The sequence below is a fragment of the Sciurus vulgaris genome (assembly GCF_902686455.1).
Source record: "Sciurus vulgaris genome assembly, chromosome: 3".
Lineage (NCBI taxonomy): Eukaryota > Metazoa > Chordata > Mammalia > Rodentia > Sciuridae > Sciurus > Sciurus vulgaris.
In genome coordinates, this window is record NC_136463.1 from 88,837,048 (window position 1) to 88,864,793 (window position 27,746).

General features: G+C 37.4%; 1 protein-coding gene and 1 long non-coding RNA gene across 7 annotated transcripts in view; one reads left to right on the forward strand and one right to left on the reverse strand.

Annotated features, from left to right (window-relative positions):
* Positions 1-27,746, reverse strand: part of NCKAP5 (NCK associated protein 5) — a 1,127,143-nt gene that overhangs the window by 895,903 nt on the left and 203,494 nt on the right. The gene's annotated exons all lie outside the window — the stretch shown is intronic.
* Positions 5,548-27,746, forward strand: part of LOC306658578 — a 50,357-nt gene continuing 28,158 nt past the window's right edge. The window contains exon 1 of the long non-coding RNA XR_013763089.1: positions 5,548-8,107. This is a non-coding gene — a long non-coding RNA (uncharacterized lncRNA). The remainder of the gene's footprint in view (positions 8,108-27,746) is intronic.

Here is a 27,746-nt window from a genome sequence, read left to right on the forward strand (position 1 = left end):
TAAATGGAGTATAATTTTCACATTTTTCTGATTATACATATTGCAGGATCACATCGGTCATACAGTCATATATGTACATGAGGAATAATGTCTGTTCACCTCTACTATCCTTTTCTACCCCCATACTTCCTTTTTTGGGTATTAAATTAACCCTACTCTATGCCTCAGTTTGCAAATAAAATAGTTCATAATGATGTGTGTCAGACTCTTTGTTAAAATCCTGGATGAAGCATATTTTTTTTCCCTTTTGTAACTACAAAATTTTCCTCCATCCTGGATTTGTCTCAAGTAATACCAAAGAATAATACCAATCAAAAAACAAAAAGCCCCAGGAGATTCTTTATAGAAAATGGTCAAAAGTAAAGGCCTCACAATTTTTTTGGCATGATTATAAATCTCTGAAGTCTCTGATGGTTATTTTCTCTAAGGTCTAAAATGATAAACATCAATGCAGTTTATGCCCATTTCATCCCTTCATAAATCCAAGGTCAATTGCTCAAAATGCTTTTATGAATACTAAAATTATGTCTTTCCCTCCTTCTAGGCCTTACTCTAGACAAGTGACTTCTGTGATTTTCATGGAACAGATTTTCCAATGTCTCTATTATTACTCTAAATTTACCATCCATACTTCTGCCTCTGGGCCCCATATATCACATGCATTGCTCAGAATGCTCTGCTCAGTGGAACAATCATATGCAGAGTGGTCTGCATGCTGATCTGTCTACACTTGGTCATGTTTAAACCTGTTTCTCCTTTTTTCCCATAAAATTTTCTGTTTATTCAAATTGTGATCAGAAGCTAAGACTCCTCATATCCAAATACTCTTCCCACCACTTCTACCACCATTACCAAATAAATACAAAAAAAGAAGACAAATTGAATAAGATCAATAAAGGATTCTCTCTGAAAAAGTTCCTGTGCTTGAGAAGCAAAGTTGATTATTTGTTCCTACAGAAAATCAGAATTTACACCTCTTTTCATGCTTGAAAACCCTGACAACAGCTGCCAAGTTGAGTTTGCAAGCAGTTCTCACATCAGCCATGGTTAGATGTAAATAAATTCACCATAAAATCAGTCAAGACAAAACCACACCATAACTTCTTTTTTCAACCCCAGAAGCTGAGAAGCTGAAATTTACAAAATCAAACAAAACCAAAATGAATAAGCACCCAGATTCTGTATTTACCAAGTGATGGGTATGTTCAATATCTTGTTTGATTTTCTGTATATTTATTGTTTCATGAAAAAGGATATCAGCACTTGGTGATCCCAGGTGATAACTTACTAAAAGTAAAAATTCAAGTTGTTTAACTACTGGCAGAGATTGAGTTTGCAGCTAAGTTTTCATTATTCTTTTATTCTTCACTAGCAAAACTCCAATTATGGCAAGAGTAACAATATATTTCAGCTGGAAGAAAATATGTCCCAGGCCTCCGTGCCAAGGAGTAGCGACTGAGGAGCAAGTGCAAGGCACTGCCATTGTCGGGTTTTCTGAGAAATCTCTCTGAAGGCATCTGAGATGCAGGTTGCCATTTTTGCCCTCTCTTCTCCCTCTTCTTCCAGTGTAGACTTCCTGTCAGCTCATAATGTGATCTGAAGTATTTTTGAAGTGACTGGAAGAGGGGAAGGCATATAAGAATGGTGGAAAAGAAGCAAAAAAAAAAAAAGAGTATAGTTTCCTGATGATATCCACAGGTCAAAATATTGGCTCTGGATCACCTTCATCTGGAACTCACAAACACAGGAGAAAGGCAAATCCTTCCCTGTATAATTATGATATTGTAGGTCTCTCAACTTTCAGGTGCACACAATTCCTAATTGATGCAATAGCCTTCTTATTTATTAAGTGATTGAAGCAGGTTGCTGACCCCAAATCAGAAATACATTTGTCCTAAATAGTTTTACCATTACTGAGATTAGGTCACATAAAACAGATACGATTTTTAAATAACTGGGTCCTTTTTTAATAGAAGTATATATTTCCTAGATGTTGTAACCAAAAGGGGAGTGAAATTTACCAGCCCATGCAGGTATCAAACTTACAAATTTAATCACTATTAATTCTAACACGTCACCCAGATGTTTACAAAAATAGTTAGGACAAATGGATGTGTCACTAGTGAATCAGATCTTTGCCATTTCAATCCCTGTCCTTCCAATCAGTGTCTTTCATTAACTACTACCTACCTCTCTGAGTTTAATCTCTAATGTTAGCACTGGCAGCAAAGGGCCCAAGGTAAGAGTAGAGCTCAGTCAGGACCAGGATGGCTCATATTTCATACAAAAAGGGGACTTGACTTCCCTGGGAGATATGTGAGAAGGAGAAAGATTCCATTGGATAAAATCATTCCCTGTGGTCCTGTCTGGTACCAGGAAAAATTGGATTAAATAGTTTCTGATGGCTTAATCTAGGCTAAGATTTCAATGATCTGTATACTTCATTAATCAGTAATTATCTTTCCATTTTGTAACTGAATTTATCAACATTTTTAAGCTAATGGCTTCTACAGTCTGTAAAGCCAAAGCTAAAATATGACCTAAAAGGGTCATTCCTTGTCTTGGTTAGATATCAAGTCCATCTGCTGAGAATTATTTCCCACTATGATGTGCAGGGAAAGATGTCCACAGAGACACCTTATACCACATCCAAGGCAAAATGGCATGCATCCTTAAGTCTGCATAATTCAACATAGGATGCTTTCTAAATAGTCTACAGCTGGCCCAAGGGCAAGTATAAATTATTAAAGACAGGCAGATACCAATTTAAAGTAATTATTTTAGATAGAAGGAATAGTAATCTTATGAGAAACTATTTCCTTCAGAACAATCAATAATACAGATCAAAATAATACTCACGTGTTGCCAAGTGGGGAAAAGATAAAGCAACTCAATAGCATTCATTGGTGTAATTTGAAAAAAAAAAATGTAAAACTCCCTCTATCCTCAAAGGCCCCCATAGTTGTTTTTTTGTTGTTGTTGTTGTTTTTTTAAATTAGGACTGAGATATCAATCCAATTTTTTTCCTATGTGAAGACAATCACGGTATACACAGAAAATGCTAATACCGTTATATTTTCTGACATTCTGCTTGGACAAAGACTGTGTAGATTTTGTCCCTTGTTCCTTGTTTCAAATTAGTGTGTGAATTTTGCATCCCCCTTTTTTCCCATCATTTCTTATAATTTTACCCTTGATGTGAGTTCTCCTAACAATGCCACCAGTATATCTGTTATGAGCTGGCCACCAGCTGCAACCATGACTGGTGGCTACCATAAAAGTCTGAGTTCCCTGAACATCAACCAAGTCCCTTATTTCACTTAAAACTATACCAACACAGTTACAGAGAAATGATACTGAGTTGCAAATTGACACTGTAATTGGACTAAGTAGTGAAAGTGGACAAGCTAGGATCACATTGATTGGGTTAGTGAAATCTACTAGTTGTCAGGGATGGGAAGAGGGAGCTGGTATTAAATCATGGAGCATATTAGAAGATGAAATTCTTCAACAATGAAGCATTGTCTCTTCTTCTCATTAAAGCTTCCATCTCTCCTCCCATCCAAATTTTAAAAGACCAGATCCTAAGCATCAAGTGTAAGCAACCTTTTATACAAGGGACACCTAGATGCTTCAGATGTATAGAGCCGCTGAAAACTTGAAGAGTTTACATCCTTGTGGTCACCCAACAAAAACATGTCAGGTATGAAGTGGAATGTGGATTATTTCCTATTCTTACCCCATAAGCCCACAATGTGATTGAGCTTCAGAGTGTCACTTTTTATAACACAATTACAGAGGAAAAATAAGCTCCCAAAAAGGAAAATGTAATCCTTTTACTGTTATTGTTATATATACCTTCAGAAAATTTGTGGAGTTTTTCTAGATATAGAAGAACTGGCAGGAGAAGGACGGTGGCATGAGGCCGAAGAGCGGCTGATAAGGAGTTTCAGGATTTTGGAAACACAGGCATAACCTTTTAAAATGGTTAGTTCATCGATGTTGTCCAGTTGTATTTGGAAATTCAATTACTGGCTGGCTAACAGTGAATTTCATCTCTGCATAAACATTAAATTAGAAAATCCTTAAAATGGCCTCCTATGATTGACAAGAAAGACCTGAGTCATCTCGCCTTGTGAGGTCCACATATACATATGCTCCATCATGGCTTTCAAAACATTTGGTGTTTCTACATTCTTCAATATATGGGAATCCTCAAAAACTAGAATGACTTGGGTTCTGTGGACCTCCTGAAGATCTGCAGAGGTATACTAGTCATTATAGATGGCTTTCTAGCTGAATCATGAAAACTGTGTTCAACACCATCACACAAGGAATGGACAAGTCAACAAACACATAACAGCTGTCCAACATCTGCTCAAGAATATGATGCTTATACTCATTAGGAAGCATTTTCCTGAATATCACTCTAATGTGTATAGGTCCACATAGAAAGGAAAGTACTCCTACTTAAAAATCAAGTTCAGTGTTATATCTCCTTGATCATTTAAAATATAAGTACAAGGAAAACAAAACAACAACTTCATGGAAAAGGAGTAAAGAAAATTCATATAAGTTTATATTTATCCTTTACCAATTTGCAGAAATAAAACTAGTACTTTTACTGAATGCTTAGTTTTATGATTATAAATTGTACTCTGTCCCTAGTGGATGGAGAAAACAGTTCTCTACATTTTCCTTTTTCTACCCTTTCAACACTAACGGAAAATTAGCTCACGTGCATTCAATACCCAATATGGTTCCATTCCTAGTTATATGCTTTGCCATGCAGCAAAAGCTCTAAATTGCTCACTTACTGAGTTGATCACATGGAGGGCTGAACTACACCCATTAATGAATTATTGTATTGCTTGAGGACTGCTTAGAGCTACCTGATTTTGGAATTAATGGCAGAATAAATCTTAAAAGGAAGGCCAGTAAATTTAATTTTATGCATATTACCTTTTTGAGCAATATATTATTCTAACACTGGTTTTGCTATAAATATCTATATTGCTACCAAGTATCAAAGGAGTTCAAATATCTTTCAATATACTTAATATTACAAACTTACAATGAAATTAAAATTTAATTACACTTTTTAGGAGTAGAATCACTGTCGCTCCTTTACTTGGAATAAACTTAACATGAACAGATGCATGTAAGGCCTTACAATAAACCATGACAGAGAAATCATTTAATATTTTTTACTGCAATTGTCAAAACAATTTTACCTTTTTCCTTTAACCAACACAAATAGCACTCAACAAAATAATACTAGCCAATAAATTTAATCTTGGGAAAAACAAGATATTTATTAAGGGGGAAATCCTCTTTTATAGACATGTTTGTACTTCGAATATCTCCTTATATAAATCAGTAGTGTTTCATGCACAATAAAATTTCAAAATGAAACTAATGTCATATAATTTTCACTAATATTAAACAAAGAACATTTTTTGTGGGTTTTTTAGAGATCAACAAAGCTACCTTTTTGTGATGATACGAAGAAAAAATTTTTCTAAATTGGGTTTTAAGAGACAGGGATTAAGTAACTACTCTTTGGCTCATGGGAAATCTAAATGATGTTCTTTATGAACAAGTAACACCAAACACTAAATTTCACAATGGCCAATATAGAATGGGGTGAATGGAAGGAAAGAGGTAGAAGAATGAATGATTGCCAGGTCCTTTGCAATCTATGCTATGCATATTTAGGGGAAAGACTTCCAAATAAAATCATCATTTACCTTCTCCAGATAGAGATACGGTAACTTTTTCCATTCACTATTTTTCCTTCTGTTTTATGGGTTTTGTAAGTTGAACTGAATTTTTTTTTTTTTCTCAAAGTTCTAGTTGATTCTTTCTTCAGGTTTATTTGGCCTTTTAAAAAATACGGTTTAGTGGGTTTTGCCTTTTTTTTAAGTATCTCTTTATTTTCTAACAGCATATTAGCATAAAACTAGAGCTTTAACAATTCAATGCAAATAATTAATGAAGTAAGAGGTTTATATATCTCTCTCACCTTGTCTAAATGCACGTAGTCCAGATTATTGGGGCAGATCTCTCTTCTATGTCCATTTAGAGTACCATGTCCTAACCAAGCCTTTGATTCCCCATCCCTTAGGACATTGTCAACATGTATATAGTTAAAGTCAGGTTGGTGAATATCTGGGCTCCAACCAAATGTGAAGGGCCAACAGAGGCAGTGACATCACTTCCATTCAATTTCATTTGTGAGAACCTAATTACGTGACCTCATCTAATTGCAAAGGGAACTGGAAAATGGAATCAAGCTAGACAGTCATATATCCTATAATTCTACTATGTGAAATAGGTGAAAATTAATTTTATAGATATCTAGCCATCTCAACCATGACATAAAACATGTATATATATAATCCCAATGTTTCCAATATAAAAAAATGTAAAATCGCTTATTTGACTCTATTATTTCTTTATTTTTCATTTACTGTGGTATGTTTTCCCTTGTGATTTGTGATTTTTTGATTGTGAGTTTATGTTCTTATTCTATGAGAATGTGTGGTTTATGTCCTATAAGAAAAGATTTGTGGGCATGTTTGAGGCCTATGTTGAAGCTGAATTCTTTCAAATGTGAAATGTATTTGTTTCTGCCTACCAGTTCTTAACATTTTTTTACCAAAAGTATTTGCTTACATCTGGTTGAATGTCATTGGCAAATTTCTGTGTTGGTTTCTTCTGTACAGTGCACCTAACTCCAATTTTTACTACTCTGAGATTGCAGCCCTTCTGGGTCTCACCTTGAGTCACTCATGGACTCTATCTGTTGGTGACATACACCATGAAGCTGTCAGAGTGGAGATTTGATGGATTGGCAGAGACCATCGTGTTTCATAGTGCCACTTTACCCCTAGAGTCTTCTTGTTAATTTCTAGCCTCTACAGATTCCTTGATTTTGTGCAAGCTTTGCAATGCATTTAAATTTAGTAAATGATTATTTTATGCATTAACCAGAAAACATTATTGATTTCTGGTCCCAAATATCACTTTATGTGACAATCATTAAAATGATTCTAGAGATCATCAAAAAAAAAAAAAAAAAAAAGAGAGAGAATTGCAATCATAAACCTAGCATAATTCACTCCTGAGTCTTATCTATTGTGTGTACCCAGAGCTCTGATTTCTTCATCTGTAAAATGGAGAGAACAATAACCATCTTACCAACTCAGTGAGTTATAATGATGATCAATAGCAGAGTTCTGCAAATTCTCAAACAATGTTATGAGCTGGAATGAAGACCAAGAGGAACCCCACAAGTGTAGAACATGCATGTGTCAATAGGTAGAGACATGTCAAAATGCAATGATTTACAAAAGCCCTTTTCTTGATATCTTCCACAGACCCTCCCCTGCTGAGCCGGCCCTCTAGTTATTGGTTTCACCTGTGAACAGTTCACTGCCACTGCTGACTTCACCGAATATCTTCTTTGTACTTCCATCTGCATTTTATGTGAACTCTGGAGCGATTATTTGCTAATATCAACAGTGGTGCATAGTCTAGGAACATTTATAGCTCCCCTGCTTGGCTTAATGTTTCTTACTTGGTTCCAATATATTAATAGTCACAGGGTACAATAAAAGAAAATTAAGTGTTTATTTTGTTTAGGCTTTAGCCACTTTACCTACAGCCTTTTTCCATTACATTTGCACATAAATGAGCATATGCTACATTTTTTAGATGCAAATCAGGTTTTAACTTTGCTAATCATATAGTTTCCTTTCTGATAGTCTTCCAGGCTAGTTTCAGAGTTACTCCAGATGAATGATTATAATGCAAATGAAAAAATGGCCATGTGGTAGATGTTTGCCCTTTTGTGATTACTAATATTTGTTTTTGCAGACTAACTATATTTTAAAATCCAGTGTTACTCCAAACATCCCTTTGCAATTCCAGAAGCATTTATGTTAAATTTTAAACAGAAGTTTACTATTCAATTTCAAATAAATTACTAATAAATAGTTGGGAACAATTGCCAGGAAATATGTAATCAAAGGCATGAGAACCACTTCAAATTAAATATCCTGGGACAACGTTTTGTCATTAAAGGGGCCTCAGTATGAGACAAGTAAGTGGGTGTCCAAGGTCAACACAATGAGTTTATTCCGTGTTGTTTGCTTTCTCCACCACCTCCTAAGAATGTCCTTCTAAATGAAGTGTTTGCTCTGTCTTGAAAAGACAAATTAATATTTTACATGGCAAGAGCTCCTTTATTCCTTGGTGGGATATTTCTAACTTGATTTATAGGATGGTGTTTAAATGTTTAAAAGCTTTTGTAAGGCAGGCTTTCCATCGATTAAAGAATTTAGTTTCCCTTGAGGTTCTTGCATCAGATATTATCTCAGAAGGCTTACTTCCAAGGATTTATAATCCAATCTCTTCCTCATGTTAACCATATATTTCAGTGAGCATCCCATTGGACCATGCTTAGGGATTTCGGCCCAGCATCAACATGTGGAGTGACTCCAAATAGCACAGTTGAGCCTGCTTTTTCCATCTCCCCATCACTGGACTCATGGTCTTACAGACTTCAGCCTGCTCACCTGGCAATATGTATGAGACCACTGGGGCTTCAAGAAATATCTCACAGTTTTAACAAACAGATTATTCTGAACAGGAAGGCAGACAATATTCCAAGAAAATCTATATAAAATGAACTAACATTAAATCTAATGTAGATAACTCAGAAAAAAATATGAATTCACTTCTATATAGCACATAGTAACACAAGACTCTTTTCCTCAATATTCCATTTCATCTTTATTCCATTATGGAGGCATTATGGTGATGCACATTTTATTGCTGAAGGAACTGAGTCACAGAGATGTGAGGGTACTGGCATAGAATGCAAACCCAGGTCTGTCCCGGTTCCAAGATCAAGGTCTTTCTTCTTTACCATGCCATCAAGACATCCAGAAACACCATGTGCAGCCAAGCCCAAACTCTGCTGTCTTCCCTGAAACCTCCAATGCACCCTTCATGGCTTCTTCCAGTCATACTTCAGTGTATCAAAACTCACCCTTTCCTCATGCCCCTTGGTTTTGGAATCCTATCAATAATGGTCATAGACACTACCACTCCTGCTACTCTTCCTCCAAAAGTTACTAAGATCAATACAACACAAAATGTAGTTCTGGTAGGAACTTCAGTTTTCCCCAGTTTATCTAAAAATCCAGTTTTCAAATGCTATATCAATCCCCTTCTAACTAATTATATTAGGGTTTGATTTTATGCCTTGCTTTCAACAGAAAGGTATTTTCAACACCTTGAAGCAATTTCCTCAAACTTTCAGTGTATCTTTTCCCCTTCTGTAAAGTACCCTAAGTGCTATTAGAATAGCTATACTAAAGTCCTCCAGAGTTTTGCCGTCTCCCTAACCAGTGCTACTCATCCTGGTTTAGTCAACTTTTTGAAGCTCACATGATGATCAGGAAGCAGAGAGAGACTAAACTCACCAGATACAAAATATATACCCCAAAGGCATGCCCCCAATGACCCCCTCCCCAAGCCACACCCTACCTACCCTCAGTTCATCTCCATCAGGGGATTAATTCACTGATTGACTTAAGGCTCTCATAACCCAGTCATTTCACCTGTGAATGTTCTTGTATTGTCTCACAAATGAGCTTTTGGGGGACACCTCATATCTAAACCACAACACCCGGGAAAGGAGGAGATAGTAAAAAGACCTTCATACAAAAGCCCTGTCTTCTTGATCTGCGTTGTATCTTGATAACTCTCAGTTCAACCCTCACCCCACACTCTGGCCATCCTTTCCTAAGACACATCCTACTTCCTGTGTTTTTTGCAGGATTTTTGAAGACTTCTCTTATTTCTAAATCACTGATAAACTAGTACTCATCCTTTTAGCCTCAGCATATAAATGCCACACGACCTTGACTGGGCCACCTAACAAGTGACTTTTTCTGTTCCCACTTCACATTCTGTTAGAGAGTTGCTCCCAGTCCTGTGGAATTCTTTGCTCATGTGTCTGTCTCCACATTATGCTGCAAGATGGACAGGAATTTTCATCTTTATTCCCAGCATCTAACATAGTACCTAGGTGTACAAGAATTCAGCAAATATTTGTTGAACGAATGAATGAGTAAATGAAAATGTGTAAATGCATTCATGGGAAGGGCAAATCTGAGACATGGGAAGAAAGAGAAGAGGAGGTAAAAACTTGGGTGCCACTGTGTCATTGCCATCAGGTTAGTCTGGACTCAGGCTTTAGTTTAAGAAAAGATCATTGGAATCAGACCCTCTCTACCACTTATACCAGTGTGGCAGGGAAATTTGATTCTTTCGTCTTAAGGATGGGGTTAATTATAAAGTGATATGGCACTATTGAATATTTATAAATACTCAGAATAGGACCTGGCACACAGAAAGCACCACAATCCCACTTCTGTTGCCAGATGCTCATATCATGGTCATCACCATCATCCTCAAGGCCTGCCACAGGAAACTCAAAATTGCGATCATTGGTCCTAAAATATGTTCAGCTCAATTTCCAGCTCTTTACTTTTTTATTCAAAGGTTAGAGTCCTCTCAAGCACGCACAATCCCCTGTCCACATTCCCACCCTTCCCTGGGCATGCTCACCCAATCATGGCCTCCAATAGCCACTCTACCCTATGAACTGAGTGGCTCATGTGCAGTTTATACAGACATACATTTGGATTTATTATAGCTTAAAATTAATACTTCATGTGTCACTAGTGCCGTGTTCTTTGAGAAGACTAGAGCCTATGCTAGGAAAATTACCCAGTTATTGCAAACTTGGTATGTCTTTGAAGGAACCTGGTAATGTAGCCATTACCAGTTTCTGCCATCAGGGGGCATGAGTACCTGGGAGGATGGGGGAAATCCAGCAGTCAGGGAAAATCTCCAGCTGGGGTTGGGGGGGATAAATACATAGGCAGATGCTGCCTTTGAGGACCTGCTGACATTGTTTCACCCATGCACAGATGCTTCAGCCATAAGGTTAATATGGTTTCCACTAAGATTATTATAGGAGTTAAGCTCTTCTGTCAATCCATTACCTAAGGTATAATTGATTAGATTCTCCTTCTCTTCTTCCTCCCTGACCCCTGGCCAAATGCTCTCCACTCTCTCACCTCATAAGGGCTCCCTCTGCCGTGCCTAGAAAGTGATACAAGCCATCCCTGCCATGCCCTATGAAACCACCTTCCACAAGTCTCAAGTTTTAAAGACTGCAAATTACATCTTTGTTTGAAGTATTTGCTGGTAATAAGCACTTATTTATTCTTTCCTCTTTATTTCAACTTAGTGTTCATGATGCATAAATTTAATTGTGTAAACATCTAGAAATAATTATTATAAAACACCATTAAAAAATTCTGAAAGCAAAAATAACATCACCCAAATTGAACAAGGATGGTGCGTGTTTTTATTTTTCTCATCTAAATAATTGTGAGTCAAAGATCTTTGTTCAATGGATTTATTTGTACTATGGTTATTTTGTAAGGAATGATTTATTATTCTTTTGCTATCACTTTTGTAGGTCCTCCTCCATCACCTGGCCTTTAAAAGCTGGGTTCCCCTGTGTTTAAATCATGATCAATTCATTTCTTACACTCTTCTTTCCCCTAGGTAAGTTCATCTACCATTACCTCCCAAACCATTCTCTAGGCCCCAAACTCATTTTTATTAACCAGCAAAAATACATTCAAATCCCACTGACTTCTGAAATTTTTCCTAAACACTGAAGGCCACCCTCTCCTAGAAATAACTCTGCCTTCTGGGTGGACATTCTTATGTCCATTCTCATAGACATTCTCAGTCGACGTGTCTTCTAAGTTACCAACTACTCTAAGAATCTTCCTGGGCTGAGGATATAGCTCAGTTCGTAGAGGCTTGCCTCACAAGCGCAATACTCTGGGTTCAATCCCCAGCACCACAAAAAAAAAAAAAAAAAAAAAAAAAAAAATTCTTCCTTCCTCCCTGTCCAGTAGGTACCAAATCCTCTTCAGTGCTACCTTAGGAATCTCCTTCATGTGCTGGGTTGCTTGTTTTAGTGACTCCCCCTTGGCCACTGCCTTGATCCAGAACTTATCTTTTATTTAAATAATTGTCTGCTAACAGCTTTCCATTCTATAATTTCTTATCACTGCAGCCAGTCTTATCTTCTTAAAACTCCCTATTAAAAATTTTATAGTTTGTTATTGGTTACAGAAGTAGTTGGGAAACTCCAGCATGTATCAGAATCACCTGGAGGGAGCACTTGTTAAATTTGTATTACATACTTGAAAACTGCTAAAAGATTTTAAGTATTTAAAGTATTTTTATCACAAAAGTTAGTTTCTGAAGTAATATATATGTTAATTGGCTTGATTTATCCATTTTATAATATATACATGTAAAAATCAGGTACATAATAATATATATATATTATTTGTCAATTTAAAAATTGAATAAATAGTTTGAAATTACCTCACTCCTATCAATTATTTCCCTGTGGTTATTTCTAAGTTTTCAGGAAATAGCCACAGGGAAATAATTGATAGGAGTGAAGTAATTTCAAATTATTATTATTATTTATAAAAGGAACCCAAATTGTAGGTTTCTCAGAAAAAACTCAAGAATCTTAGATATTGGGCTGGGGTCGTGGCTCAGTAGAGCACTTGCCTAGCATGTGTGAGGCACTGGGTTCGATTCTCGGCACCCCATATAAATAAATAAAAATAAAAGGTCCATCAACAACCAAAAGAAAAAAAATTAAAAAAGGATCTTAGTTATTGGCAAGGGATTACAAAAATTTAAAACCAGATGATGGCTGAATTAAACATATCTGCCTTTGAATACCACTCATGACCCAAAAGTTTACAACTCTAGTTCTATTTCTTATTTAAGACTAAGACAACGGCTATTCCTCAATGTGTGTTTTCTGATTTCACCCCCAACTCCCAATACACAGGCATACGCATACAATGGGCCCATGCACAAGCTTAGTCATACTATGACACTTTCTAAAATTTATATAACAGCATTTATTTCAATCCAACATTTCCATAAATCACTTCCAACACATAGTTAGAAGCTCAAGAGCAGAAACTGGGTCTTACACATTTTTTTGTTGTGATTTCCCAAGGTAGAGCACTCAACAATATCTATTGAAGGATGGAAGAAAGGAAGATTGACAACAAATGCAGGCAAACTCTCCTCCTAGGACATGGTATGTTGAATTTTTTTCCACATATCATAACTTCCCTTATTTGGACTTCCTCAATGACATGTTAGATTTCTCACCATGAAACTCAAGATTTCACCATGCTTTCCACAGATGTACAAAACCTGCTGAGCCAAGTAAGCCAATATAAACACAGGAAGTATTTGGCTAAGGCAGCATTATCTTGGCCTGTCTTTCAAGAGGGAAATGATGGGAGTGATTCATGACAGTGACTAAAGGCATCAGTATTCCCTTATCATAACTCCAGGTAATCTTTCATATGCATGCAATTAATCACAGCATTTAGAAAAGGGAAGATTTATGCATCAAACCAAGAGCCAACTGTCTGCCATTTAATAAAACAAAAGATAAACAGAAAACCAAAAATAAAACAATAAAAATTAATTCTATACTATTCTTGATGAAGATGAGATCAAACCAGAAAATTCCTTTCTCCTGAAGTGGTCCAGTCTCGTAGTCCTACATGGGATTTACAAACAGTCAAATACAAAGCTAAGGTTATATGTGTGTGTGTGTGTGTGTGTGTGTGGTGTGTGTGTGTATGCTAAAGTTTATATATATGTATATGTACACACACATATATATATTTAAAAGTAGTACTGGGGATTGAACCCAGAGTTTTGTACATACTATTCAAATGCTCTACACTGTGCTACACCTCAACCTTTCAAATAAATTTAACATGAAGGTATCTTGAGCCCTGACAGGTCTTTCCTAAGAAGAAAAAATTGTTGTTGCCATCCTTCAATTTATGCTTTCTGTCTAAAAAAAACTTGTTGTGAAGTACAGTGAAAAGTCATTTCCCTTTCATCTTTCACTAAGCATTAAGGAATGAGGAAAAGATAAAACACTTTGCGATAACTGCAATTTTCTTCAATTATACAATATGACTTCATAACCTGTAAGGCTTTTCATTAACCAGTTTCATCAGTTCTAATCGGACTGTCCTCACCTTGGAGGGTGGTGCCAGTATAATTAAAGCTGCCAATTCTGCTGACAGCATTCACCAGATTCCAGACCCCCTTCTCAGTGGTAGATAAGTCATCAAGCTGCATGTGGTGGACCCAGATACTGTCTGCTTTGCCTTCGCTTTTAGTAGAGGAGATAATCACCATGCTTTTAATTTACTCTTCATGCATTCTTCCCCTAGAGCCAATGATACTAATCAGTGTAAAAGAAAAAGTTAAAAAAGAAATTAGCAGTTGAAATTATGTTTTAAAATCTTTCAACAGAGCCATCTGTCTTTGGTTTACCTTTCCTATTTACATTGAATATCCTTTGTGCCCTTATAAAACATTGATTTTTATATCATGGATTAATATTTTCTTTAAGAAAATACATCTGACTTTCCAGATTCTCTAACTGAAAGTGCCTAAATCAATAAGGTAGTTGCAGAAGATGCTCTTATAATTACCTCTTCCCTTTAAAAACACGTTCCCATTGTGATGGAAAGTAAGACTGCAGTTCATGCCATGAACTACTAGAAACACCTAGGCTTCCACAACAGAATCCAGCCAATCTCATTCTGTGCAGTGGTATCTTCCTGTGCTTCCTCTTTTGTTAGTCATCCTTAATACTTTTTCCCAAAGCACTTTTAAATCAGAGAGCTCTTTAAGGAGAAACATAAGGTTGGGCTGAACTGTCCGAGTTGGCAAATACCTTTTCCAAATCTGTTGAGCAGGAGGATCTTAATTCTACTTTCTTGGCAGAGCAAGAAAAGGAGTGAGGCGCACTGACTCTAGACCAGTGGCCTGGCTTCAACAGCGTTGAACAGAGATTCAACAGAATTGGTTGCTCTTGCTACATGTTCAAGTCTGACCATTGCCCTTAGATATAGTGAGTAGTAACTTCTATGGCCCATCTATTTTCAGCTTGATCATCCTGTTTCATCTGCCCCAGGAAGAGTAATCTCCTCTCAGTGTCCTGCCCATGACTTACATGTCTTCCACTTAATTACTGAGTTTTATGACACTTATATAACACTATTTTCCATAAGCAATCGCCTATCATTCAGTTGCTCAAGGATGCACATTATACTTTGAAAACAAAGGAAAATTACTGACCCCGACACAAAGAACTAAGTCTTCAAAATTTGTTTTCAAACCCATTTACTCTTTTAGACAGAGATTTTTCTCCATCATGATGAATCTCACCCAGTTACAATCATGCTAGCAAGCCCCGCCCACCTCCTGCCGCAAACTTCTCCTGTTGTAATAGTTAATTTTGCAATATTATACATGTTCCTTACTCATATTCCTGACATGTTTCCTTGCACTTTTTCCTAGCAACCCTATTTGATATGAACTCTTCAAGGGCAATGGCCTTTGCTTTCTTTAAAAATTCCTCCAACAATTGGGCGTGGTGGCACACAACTGTAATCCCCCTTACTCGGAAGGCTGAGGCAGGAGAATTTCAAGTTCAAGGCCAGTCTCAGCAAGTTAGCAAGATCCTGTCCCAAAATTTAAAAAATGAAAAGGACTAGGGGTGTGGCTGAGTGGTAAAGTACTCCTAGGTTCAATCCCCAGTACAAAAATAAAATAAAACTTCCTTTAACAAATGCAAGCCAAACTTTGGAATTGGAGTCAGTAACTCCATTCACCACCAGAGGAAACTTGACCCTTTCCAGCAACCCCTTGAAAGCTTGGTTTCTTATCATTAGGTGGGGATTATCATGCTACCTGCCCTGCTGTCTTATATGATCAAATAAATGATAGCTTTCCAGGACACTTCTTAAGCTGCCAAGTCTCACACAGACACTGTAGCAATTATGCTGAATAAATACTGCTGACAGAAAAACCAGCAAGGGTTTCAGATAAGACAAACAGGATAGGGTTTCACCAATTCTACCATCATCAGCTACAATGCCTTTCAAGTTGTCTTCTCAGAGGATGTAGCTCAGTGGTAGAGCATTTGGGTAGCATATGCAAAGTCCTGGGTTCAATCCCCAGCATGGTGATCAACAAATAAAATAAAAATTATCATCTCTTAAAGGGTTGGGGATATAGCTCAGAGATAGGGCACTTGTCTAGCATGCACGAGACCCTGGGTTCAAGCTCCAGAATTGAAAAAAAAAATATTTTCAATCTGCATGAAGAATCTGGAGTCTTAAACCTAAATGTGTAAGGATTAGGGAGTTACTAGAGATGCATAAAGAGGAGCTGGCCCAAGATTTTGTTAACGCATGCTGGGGACTGCAACAAATGGAAAACCCACATCTAAAGCAGGGAGCTGGCACTAGATCCAGCTGATTGCCATCATGCAGAAGAGTGAGCCTATGCTCATGCAAAGCTGTAATCCATATTGTTATAAATATCCAGAACTTTAAATCATTGGTCTTTAATTCACTTCAAATACATCATCCATGAATATGCCATGTGTCACCAGAGTTTACAATTTGGGGCTCAAGATTTTTAGCAATTGAATTTGTAAGAATAATCGACAAGTGTCTTTGAACTCCAGTGAGAACTAATTCATGACCAAGTTTTGTTTTGTTTTGTTTTGATTGGGTTTATTTTTGGAGATATTCAAAACAAGCATAAGAGAGGAATGTATCAAAGGAAAGGAATGAATGATTTTCATGCCCCTAGCATTTATTCAGTTTCTTTACCTACTTAATCAGTATAAGGTAATAATTATAAATCTACAAGATGATTACTATTTTCATAATTTTACTAAAAAAAAACCAAGTTACAAGTTATTGGCCCAAGAGCACATGACAGAACTAGTAACTGGTGAAACAATCATTTTAATTCATTCTAGTTATTGTCAAAACACATGTTTCTCCACCATGGAAGGGAACTTAATCAAAAATTAAAGGCCTTAGGCTGAGGTGTGACTCAGTGGTAAACTGCTGCCTACAATGCTGCCTTATGGCTCTGCGTTCCCTCCTTAGCACTGCAACTAATCAATCAATTGATCAATCAATCAGTATTAAAAATAAAGACCTAGAGAATAATTGAAGCTTCACGGTAGGAACACCATAATAAGATGAAAGTCAAAGAGAAAGAGGAAAGGAAATGGACCTTTTGAAAATAAAACAGAGATCAGAAGACCAAAGGAAGGGAACCAGGTGAGGGAGGAGGGCAGGGAAAGTTGGGTATGGGGGAATGAAATGGACAAATTATTTGTTGTGCATATATGAATATATCACAGAGAATCCTGTTATTATGTGTAATTATAATGTACCAAGAGAAATATTACCAAAAACAACACTTTAGAAAAAGAAACAAACTGGTGAGGCAGATGTCATTCTGAAAATTAGCATAGGAGGTGAGCCTTGTGCTAGTTAAGATTTCACTAAGAGAAGGACAAGCATCAGTAAAAGCCAGGGTGAATATGAGCATCTCACCGGGTCCTAAGGAAGTTATTTTACTTTATTTTCCCCCCCTTTATCTTGCAACAAACACCCTTTAACTTAGTTAAGGAGAGAGAGTCTGTTGGTTTTGTGTGACTAGATATTCACCCACTTTTGGTAATAGCACCCATTCTGTCTTTCCTTTGAGGAACTGTCCTGTCCTGCCATTATACTGTCCTGAGGCTTCTGGATACTGTAGATAGAGCCCCTGTACAACAGCATGCTCATTCATGCAGAAACTGGAAGTAAGAGGGACTGGACTCCACAGAGGCAACACAGTTCTAATGGTATCCCTTCAGTTCTACTCTTCAGAAGGTGCTATGTACATTAGCCTCCATGCCCACAGCAACACACCTTGGCATGCTCTCTGCCTTTTCCAATGTACTCTTGCTCATTCTCTACCCTACTCCCCAGAATCACATCCCAAATGAACTGCCTATTCCATGCACTTGACCGGGGGAATCCAGGTTAAGACATTTCTTCTACCAAGAGTCCAAAACTGTCTTGTTGCTCATCCATCCCCACACAAGACCATTTAGTTTTTTATCTGCTTGACTCACTCTACTCTTCTAAAATCTTTCTTTCTTCATTTATAATAGCTGGTGTACATTTCTATTTCTTTTATCAAATCATTTCAAATGTTCCTATATTATACTATTGGATAATATAAGAAAAGTTCTGCACACATAAAAGTATATAAATCTTGCTGAAGATCAGTATAGCTATTGCTTTGGATGGCAAGAAATTCTGAAACATCTGACAGTATTATTAAATGGCTCTGGAAAAACAAACATTATGGATGGGCTGTACAGTCATCTGGCAGTAATTCATGGTGTTTCTGCCAATGCCCACACCTGGCATGATGAAGTGCTGAATTTCAGTACTGCCTGGGCATCTCTGACTAAGACTCTTATGATTTTTTACCTTCTCTATTACTCTCACCTATCAATTCTCTACTTCACCTTTTGTTGTTTCTCATTTGAGACCGATTCCTGTGATACAGGAATCCTTGGGGAAAAACATATATGACTTTCTATTTCTCCAGGGAGGAGTTGCTGAACAGATGCAATATTCAAATTTACATCTTAGTTTTACAAGACACAATTTATCCACTAAATCATGCAGTTTTTCATTGCCACTTCAAATAAACAAGTTAAATAATTATTAAGTCCAAATATGTCTTTCTCTTAAGATTCACCTATCCATCTATCTAGGTAATTAGCCAATATCTTCCTTCTCCCACCTCCCTCCCTCTCTTTCTCTTTCTTTCCATTCCTCTTTCTTTCATCAGCTGTCATTCTGTAATCTATCATTCTATCTATCTATTAAGTGGCTCTAAATATACAAGTATAGTCCTGAAAAGTGGCCATTTTTCTAAAAATCTGCATCCCAAATTGCAACTAGAAAATCTGCATTATATAGTGCATCTGGTCCTTGTTAATTCTTAATCTGTTGTATCTTTTACTGTCATGATTTCACCAGATGTGGGAGTCTATCTCATAAGTTAATATCTTACATAAACTTCTCTAAAGAATTGTTGAAACAAACTTGAGACTCTTTGGCTCCCAACCCCTCTCTCCACACAGGAGCAGTCTACATCTAGTTGACCAAACGCCAAGAAGGTTATAAAAATCTACTGACTAAGAAACTCGCAAATGCATCCAAGGTTCCCCATCCTCTCTGAGTATGTGTGTTGGATTAACAAAGAAAAAAATACTAAAAATAATCCAAAATTTTATTAAAGATTAACTGATTTTTGAGAACTTTGCCAATACTTTGAAAAAATTATTTTCTCTCTTAAAATAGAACCACAAATTTTCTTTTCAACTCTAGGTTCCAAAATAGAATTTGCCATTTGGAAAGCTTATTGAGACCTTCTAGAACAGTGACTTCCAAGAATAGCTAATTGTCAGAATCACCTAAGAGATGTTTAATTAAAAAAAAAAAAAAAAAAAAAAAAGATTCCAAGGTCCTACCCCAAGTCTATCGAAGTAGAATCTTTGGTAGGTAGAAACTATTTTCTCTGGTGATTTTGATATTCAGCCAGGTTTGAAAACCAAGGCTAATGTCTTGAGTCTGAATAGTGAGTACTGCCTTAGCAATTAACATTTTAGTGCCTGTGAAATACTTATATTCTGTTAATTTCCTTCAGATATATGGGGAAAAAGGCTTGAAGGGGAAATCATTTAGCCATTATTTTATCCAAATCCTCCACTTTGAAAAAGTCCTTCAAATAATTTAATAAGGTCCTCCAATGACAGATTTGTCCACCAGCATTCAGACCCTTTATTACTGTAGTTCTGTTTGTTCTTCTATTGAGCGGTACCTCCAAAAGCGTGAGGACAGGCCTGAGAAGATGGGAAGTTATTTCCATCCTGGCTGAATCATCAGGATTGAGTCAGAAAACTGGAAAGGACCAACAGCAGCCATCTGGTCCAACCCCAGCTTCATGTGGTTGTGATTTGCTTCTAGGAATTTCAAATCAGACAGAGTACATCGCTGGTATTTCAATATCCCAATGGTGAGTGAATTCATCCTTAAGGCCACCTGGTCCTGCACTCCAGCCAGCATGTCCTGATTCCCAATGCAGGGAAAGGATGCCCCCACCAAATCACTCTTTAAAACAACATGGGTTAATCCTAATAGGAACATGGTACCAAGAGAGTCCTAAACAGCATCATGAAATCTTGATAGTTGTCCCAACACTGCCACTACCAATATGTAAACTCAGGCTAGTCATTAATATTCTTGCACCATAGGTTCCTCTTCTGCAAATTGAAGAACTCAAACCCTACCTAGCTTGATACTGTATGTATCAATCATTCCATCACTCATTTAGTCCCTCGCTGAGGCTTTTCCGTGTGATGCTGACTTATCTGGGTGCTGGGTAAAAGAAAATGAGAGAAACATTCCCTGACCACAAAGAACTTAAATACATAAGGAAAATGCACAAATAATGAACAAGTATTAATATGTAATTTCATTGGTATCATTTCTGTGAAGGAAGAGAAACATGTGGAGATAGTCTAAAGGCACTATTTAGGCTCAACTCTCTCCTCATCTAGACAGCACACCAGGATCTCAAAATCACTGATATGTGGAAAGGCAGATGGCTCATGTGTTCCAAGTATTTTCCAAATGGACTGCTTTACCCATCAGTATTAGATTTTGGCAGCTTCTAGATTAACATATTTATGAGAAAGTGTCCAAGTTTGCTTGGGGAGCTATACAAACATCTTCCAAGAAAACCAAAAGGTTTCCCAAAATTCAAAGTCTAAAACACATAATGTCAGTTGTCAGCATTATCGCTTGGTTAGAAACTAATGACAAGACCAAAGTCATTTTAGTTGTGGATAGGCATATGAGGTTCACACAGGAAAAGAGCTTTAAGGCCACAAAGTAAGTAATCACTAAGCCTTCTCTCAAGCATATGTTGTTACAAAAGGAACCTAACCTGTATGGATAACATGATCAAACTTATCACTAGGAATGAAAGAATCTACTTGCTGAATACTGGAGGGAGATGTCAACCCAATATTAATAAGCTTCATTAAAAGCTATTATATTGCACTTGAATTTATAACTTTGCTCTTGTAACTTTCCAGGTTGTCTCTAGGTCACTGTCACATATGATATACCAACAACTCTGCAAGGCAGGTAGGATGTTGCATGGTGTCATGTGCCCACCTGAAAAGAAAACTATGGGTTAAAGAAGTTGAGTGAGCCACCCTTCAACCCATGTAGTAAATGGGAAGATATGAAGTGCATGTGTACCACATACACACACACACAAACACACACATAAACACTCACCATAATTTGTATCTTTATGTCTATACCAAAAATGAGGCATTATAAGAACTGGTAATGACAAAATCCCCAAGGAATGGTTTACATGGAGAGAATAGACTAGGGCTAGTCTCTGATGATTACATAAAAGTATATCACATTCTTTCTACGAAAGTTGAGCTGCCTGTGGCTATATTCAGTGCTGAAGTAGGTAGACACACACGCCTGTTTGCTTGTTTTTAAAGACAAGATCTTAGGTAAGACATTTTAGTTCTTTGGTTTCATTTGAAATCCACAATTGTTAGTATTAGCAGTAGCTCCGCCATTATCATTTTTATTATTTCTTTGGGATGAAAAATCAACTGCAAAGTTGGTCATATAACAATAATGACAAACTAACTCTGCTCCATCACCCAATGTACATTCTTGATAATCCCCTATGAATTTACCTGCAATTTTAAGTATGAAAACCCTTAGCCACACAGTCTGAAGCAGAATCAGATATTACTCTGGGCTAGCATTCTGCATACGTGAATAATAGAAATCAGGTTCTGTCAGTTGAATTGACCTCATTAGATGATTAGAAATTTTGATTCTATAATAGATGAGGAGTGAATTCTAAAAAAAAAAAAAAAAAAAGATCTTTTCCTCTGAGCAGTTACACAAAAGGCCAAGATTTTTTGACGTAATTAAATAGGGTCAGGCATTATGAGAAACTCCTTATTGTTTTTGTTCTCCTAAAACAATTAGGAATCCATTCACTATAATCATTGATGGACACCAGTTCATTCAATGGGTCACTGTGCTTCCTGTAATTCAGTCTTCCCACACTTTTTCACAAGGGCTGTCATTGGCTGGGACCCTCTTTGGAGGAGACAAGCCCTTGAAGAAACAATGACTACAGATTTTCTGAATTGCACCCTGGAAAACACAGCCCAGCATGTGGCAGGGGTAAGAGGTAGTGCCCAGCCCTACATCTTTGAAAGCATGGCTTAAAAATAGCCCAGGGCACTTTCCTGTTTGGAGAACTCAGTAACAGCTGTTCATAGCCCACATTTCTTTCATACCTCCCTCCTGACCACAGAGAAAATACAAACTAGTACTGCCTGTAGAAATGGACATTATTCAACTTTCATGCGCCTTCAAAAATAGTACAGGAAGAGTCACAGACACAATGGAGGGAAAAATGAGGAAAACTTAGGAGGAATAGAGAGAGTAGGGAGGAGATACTTTGAAACAATGAGAAGTTTAAAATAAGCAGGGAGGCAGGAAAGAAAGGGCAGGATTTGAAAAGGTTGCCTCTGAGACATGGTATGAAAAGGGCACCACAGTAGATTCATAAAAATCAAGGGGATTTGGGGGGATCTGAGGCTAATTAACTGTGTTTTCTCGAGGATGCCCCTTAACATTTCCAAGCCTCTACCATAAAATTGGTGGTGGAAACAGAGCTAGCCAGTCTCTAAAAAATCTGTTCTACTTCTAAAAATGTTTTATTATATGGAAGTATAGAGAACATGGACTAGTAGGAGGGAAGGAGTTGGGAAGAACATGTATTTACTCTCCTAATGTCTAAGAATTTGTCCCCTGGCAAGGGCAATAAGTGGTCTGAAGATAAGGCAAACTGACATGCGCCAGGCTTCATGGTCACCTCTTTCCCCTATCCTGGGAGGGCTGCTTATGAGGATGGTGAACGAGCTGTTCTACCTACATACCAAAGCCAATGCCCCTAGGAAACCATAGGGTCCATTTCTCAAAGACCTACAAACACAAAATTCCCTCCTGTCTTTTAGTGTCACACATTGGTTCCTTCCAAAGGCTTAAAAATTCAAGATGGCAGAATGCATGACTTTTGACTATAGGTTATATAGCAGGGGATAAAGAGGTCAGATCTGGAATTAGAGTGGTGTTCTCAACTGTGTTCCTAACCTAAGCACTAGATCTGTAATCCTTGGTAAATTGTTTCATTTCTCTCTGGGCTTATTTTTTAATTTTCCAAAATGGAGATAAAATGGCAGTTATGAGTTATAATTGTGGTTATGAAAGTACATGACCTAGAATAAACACTTGATATATATTTCATGTGTTAAGGTTATTTTCATGAAATATTTCACTTACATAACTTGGAGAAATGTGTTTTGTTTGTTTTCCCGAGGACCTTTAATCTCCTGAGTCATCCTTTCATCTTTGATGAAAAAGACAAAAATCAAAAAATCAAAACAAACTAAACAAAAACCTTATAACATGAACTGGTCAAGTAGCAGTTCAGTGAACATTGATTAAAGCTCTATCAAGCATCCAAAAATTAGTCTTAAGCTCTTGTGGGGATCACTTAGTGACTAAATCTAAATACTTTAAAGCAGGACTCCAGCTTAATAGAGCTCCCCAGGGCAGCAAATGTAAATCTTTCCATTCCAGTCTAAGCATACATAGTATTTCCCTTACACATCTACCCTCCCATCTAAATAAATAAATATAATAAATATACAGACAGTCAGATATAGCACATCTTTATTTTGACCCTCTCATAAGAAGAAAGGAATTTTCGTTGGTTCTGCTGTGGTTGAACTTTGCTAGAAAATTAACTAACAATAAATAGAAACTATACACATATGCACTTATCTGCAGTGAGGATTCTAACATGCATGTCAGCTTTCTGGCAGATATGGGAGAGTCAGATTATCTAAAAAGGGTCCCCAAGGACAGATCATTCTAAGTGAGGGGAGACTTGGAATCATTGATACTCAATTAGGTAAAATGTTTAAATTGGTTACATTGGGGATCATTCCTGCTAGGGGAAAAATACACAATCTCCATTCAGAAGGGTAACTGAGAGGTTCTACGTGAAAGCAAGGCTTTCGTAGAACTCCATTTTTACTTTTTTTTTTTTTTTTAACTAATTTTCATGTCAAACTCACATTGGCATGGTTCTTAGAGAAAAACAGAATCAAGAATTTTAAAGTAGCAAGAAACATTTACAATTTTCGGTTGAACTCCTTCATTTTATTTGCCCACCTAACAAAGATACCTGTCTATATTTTCAACCCTGCCTCTTTTTTTTCCCCTTGTGGTATTAGGGATTGAATTCAAAGCCTTGTGCATGCCAGGCAAATACTTTACCACTGAGCCATCTATTTTTGAACTAATCCCTGAATTAACATAAATCTAAGTGCAGTGAAATCACATTGCAATATATGGCTTTGGTGTTTTGTTTTGTGGTAGTGGTTATAGGTTTTTGTTGGACACTAAGTAAATTTATGTAAATGCCCATGGCCTTGGATTCTGGAGGCTTTTTTTTTTTTTTTTTTCCAAATGGACATGACAGCAGGTAGTACCACAGAAAATAGAACACCAGGAGCTCAGATTCCACGTGAGTGTATAAACTGGGACAATCAAAGGTTTAAACCTATGAATTTAACTTCAAATGGGAAATATCCATGCTTTAAAGGGGAGATTTCCAAGGACTTGGTAAAGGTGACTGTGGAGGGTTTGGAACAAAAATAGGCTCAGGATGCAAACAGAGGAAACAGGAGATCTCAAGAGACAGGGCACCTGTCCTACAAATGATCAGGGACCAATCTTGGGTAATCTTGTTCTCTTTGACATAGTTTCTCAAATGTCCAAGATAGAAGCATCTATAACAGAGCCCTCCCTCTACCCAGCATCAGAGATGAAAACCCTGGACTTGGGTACAGCTAAGTGTTGAGTGACCCTCACTACCACTTCCTGATCAGAATCTGTCTAAGACACATGGCACCAAGAATGGGTAATGGAGAACAATTGTAGTGGTATTAATTTCTCAGGATCCCTATGGGAATACTATTGCCACATGACTCCAAAACTGGTCAAGAAAAGAAACACACGAATCCTACCAACACTGGTTTTAGATTTTTCATTTCTACTGAGTGAGCAATAAAGACCTACTCCACAGCAATAACAGTATGTGCAGAAAAGTCCAAAAAAATCACCAAGGTTACCATTAAATTCAAGAGCATCTCTGAACAAGCGGAGCCTAGGGAAAGAAGAACAGCAAAGGGCAAGGGCAAAATAACCCATCAGAAATTCAAAACACACTCTACTTAAGAGAGAATGTTCTGCACAGTCAGTGTGTCGTGAAAAGGTCCCAAGCTGAGATATGAGTGTTTGCTCAGAAGGAAAGTCAAGTGAGGACACTGTAATAGGGGGCACCTTATGTATCATTGAGCATAAACCATTATTTTTAACACTACTGTTCAGAATGAATCAGATCCAGGCTGCTAGCCCCAGGAACACAGAACCAACACAGTTGACTGCAAGTTATTCTGGTGATGGATTCCAAGGAAATATCAACTTTTAGCCAAATCTTTGTAGATGCAAACCCTAGCTATCTGCTTTGTGTTCACTGAGTTCATATTCTGAATTCCATGGTTTCTGTTAGGAGCTGAGATTTTTTTCCTCAAAAAGAAGTTTAATGTAGAGAAGACTGTGTACATTCCCAAAATCAGTAGGGAAAAGCAGGAGAATTCTAAGCAGTGGGAATAGGAAAAGAACAGAATTTGCTATTGAGAGAGAATTTGAGAAATTCTCAAACTCACCTCACATTCACCCACAATTCCTTATTCATTCAAAATATTTAGTAGACATTTATGTTGTGCCAGGCCTGGTTTCAGGAACCAGAAATGGTAATAAAGCTGCTCTTGTGGAGCTTGCCACCAGGTGTGCAAGATAGACAGTACACATATAAATAAGTATGTAATGTTATATCAGGGAAGGAAATTGCTATGGATGAAACTATCACAGGAATTGGGGTTCCTGAGTGCCTGGCCTGAGCTCTTTTACATAAAGCTTAGGGAAGGCTCTCCAGGAGGTGGCAATTGAACAGCGGTCCCTATAAAATGGGGAAAATATTCTGACAAGTTGAGAAGGAATAACTGGCTTTCCTCTTATGTAGGGCTTGGACATAATTTAAGGGCCACACAAGATGATCAATATGGCTTTCAAATGGACAGAGGTAAAAGTGAGACAGTGGTTACTTCCTGTGGGGTTCAGCATATTGCTTGCCACAAAGGGGCCCACTGTTTACATGGGTCTAATGATAAAGGCTTGTGAAAGTTAATGTGGTTCCTTATAAATATGACTTTTCATACAGTTTACTGATGATGTTGTAGACAAGGGACTTTTCCATCTCTTTCCTATACGTTCCACAGGAATTCCCACCTCCTGGAAGGTCATCTGTAAGGTTTTCCCAGCCACTCCAGGCCAAATTTCTTGCTCCCTTCTCTGACCCAGCACCCGTCTGAACTGCACTCCCAGTGCACCTGCCTTGCCAGTGTCTGATTCTTGGATTTAGTTGTAGTTTCTTGTCAGTCCCTCTTGTGGCCAGAGTGGTCCTTCAATAAAATGTGGAATTTGTAATCAAGAAGAAATTTAACTCTGATTACAACTTCACACTACTACTTGTAAACCAGTTTTTCAATCTCATCTGTACAATGGGGATGATAGCTTCTACTCTGTGGCGTGTGTAAAGGATTTGGATAGAGATGCTTGGTAATGGAAATTGCTGCCTGCCAGTCTCTAGGTTCTTGTGGAAAGGGGAACAGTGCTTTAGATTTTAAGTTATAACCCACAGTAGTATAACATAATATGTTTCTTATCAGTGGTTTTGATGGTAACTTAACACACTCCAAAGTGCATTGGATTTGGAGTTATAGAGACTGTACTTCTAGGTTCTGTTACTTATCAACTAAATGATTAAGAACAGAAGTCATTTAACTCCTCCAAAACTCAGCTTCCTCATGTATAAAATAAGACTAATTCTGCCAACCTCACAGGGGTGTTATATAACCATAAGGTAATACATGAAAAGAATAGAGAATTTCTTGCTCTGGAAGTCTGAGTCTATGATTTTTAACTCTTAGGGATAGTTATAGTTTGGATATGAAGTGTCCCCAGAAGCTCACCATGTGAGTCAATGCAAGAAGGTTCAGAGAGAAATGATTAGGTTATGAGAGCCTTAACCCAATCAGTAAATTAATCACCTGATGGGATTAATTGAGTGGTAACTGAAGACACAGGGGTGTGACTGGAGGATGTGGGGCACTGGAGGCAATCTAAATGTAGGTACACTAAAATATTTATAATATTACCTTCAGGTTATAAGGTACATATAAGCCATAAATAAATTTTGTGTTTAGTCTTGAAATAGACCCAACATGTGGTATTATGTCTATACACATATCCCCAGATCTGACAAATACCCAAAATCAAAACACTTCTGGTCCCAAACATCTTGGATGAGGGATAAATAACTTTATTGTCACCCAGCCAGTCCTCTGAGCAGGGAACTCCTCCTGCAGCTCCCTCCACTCTACCCTG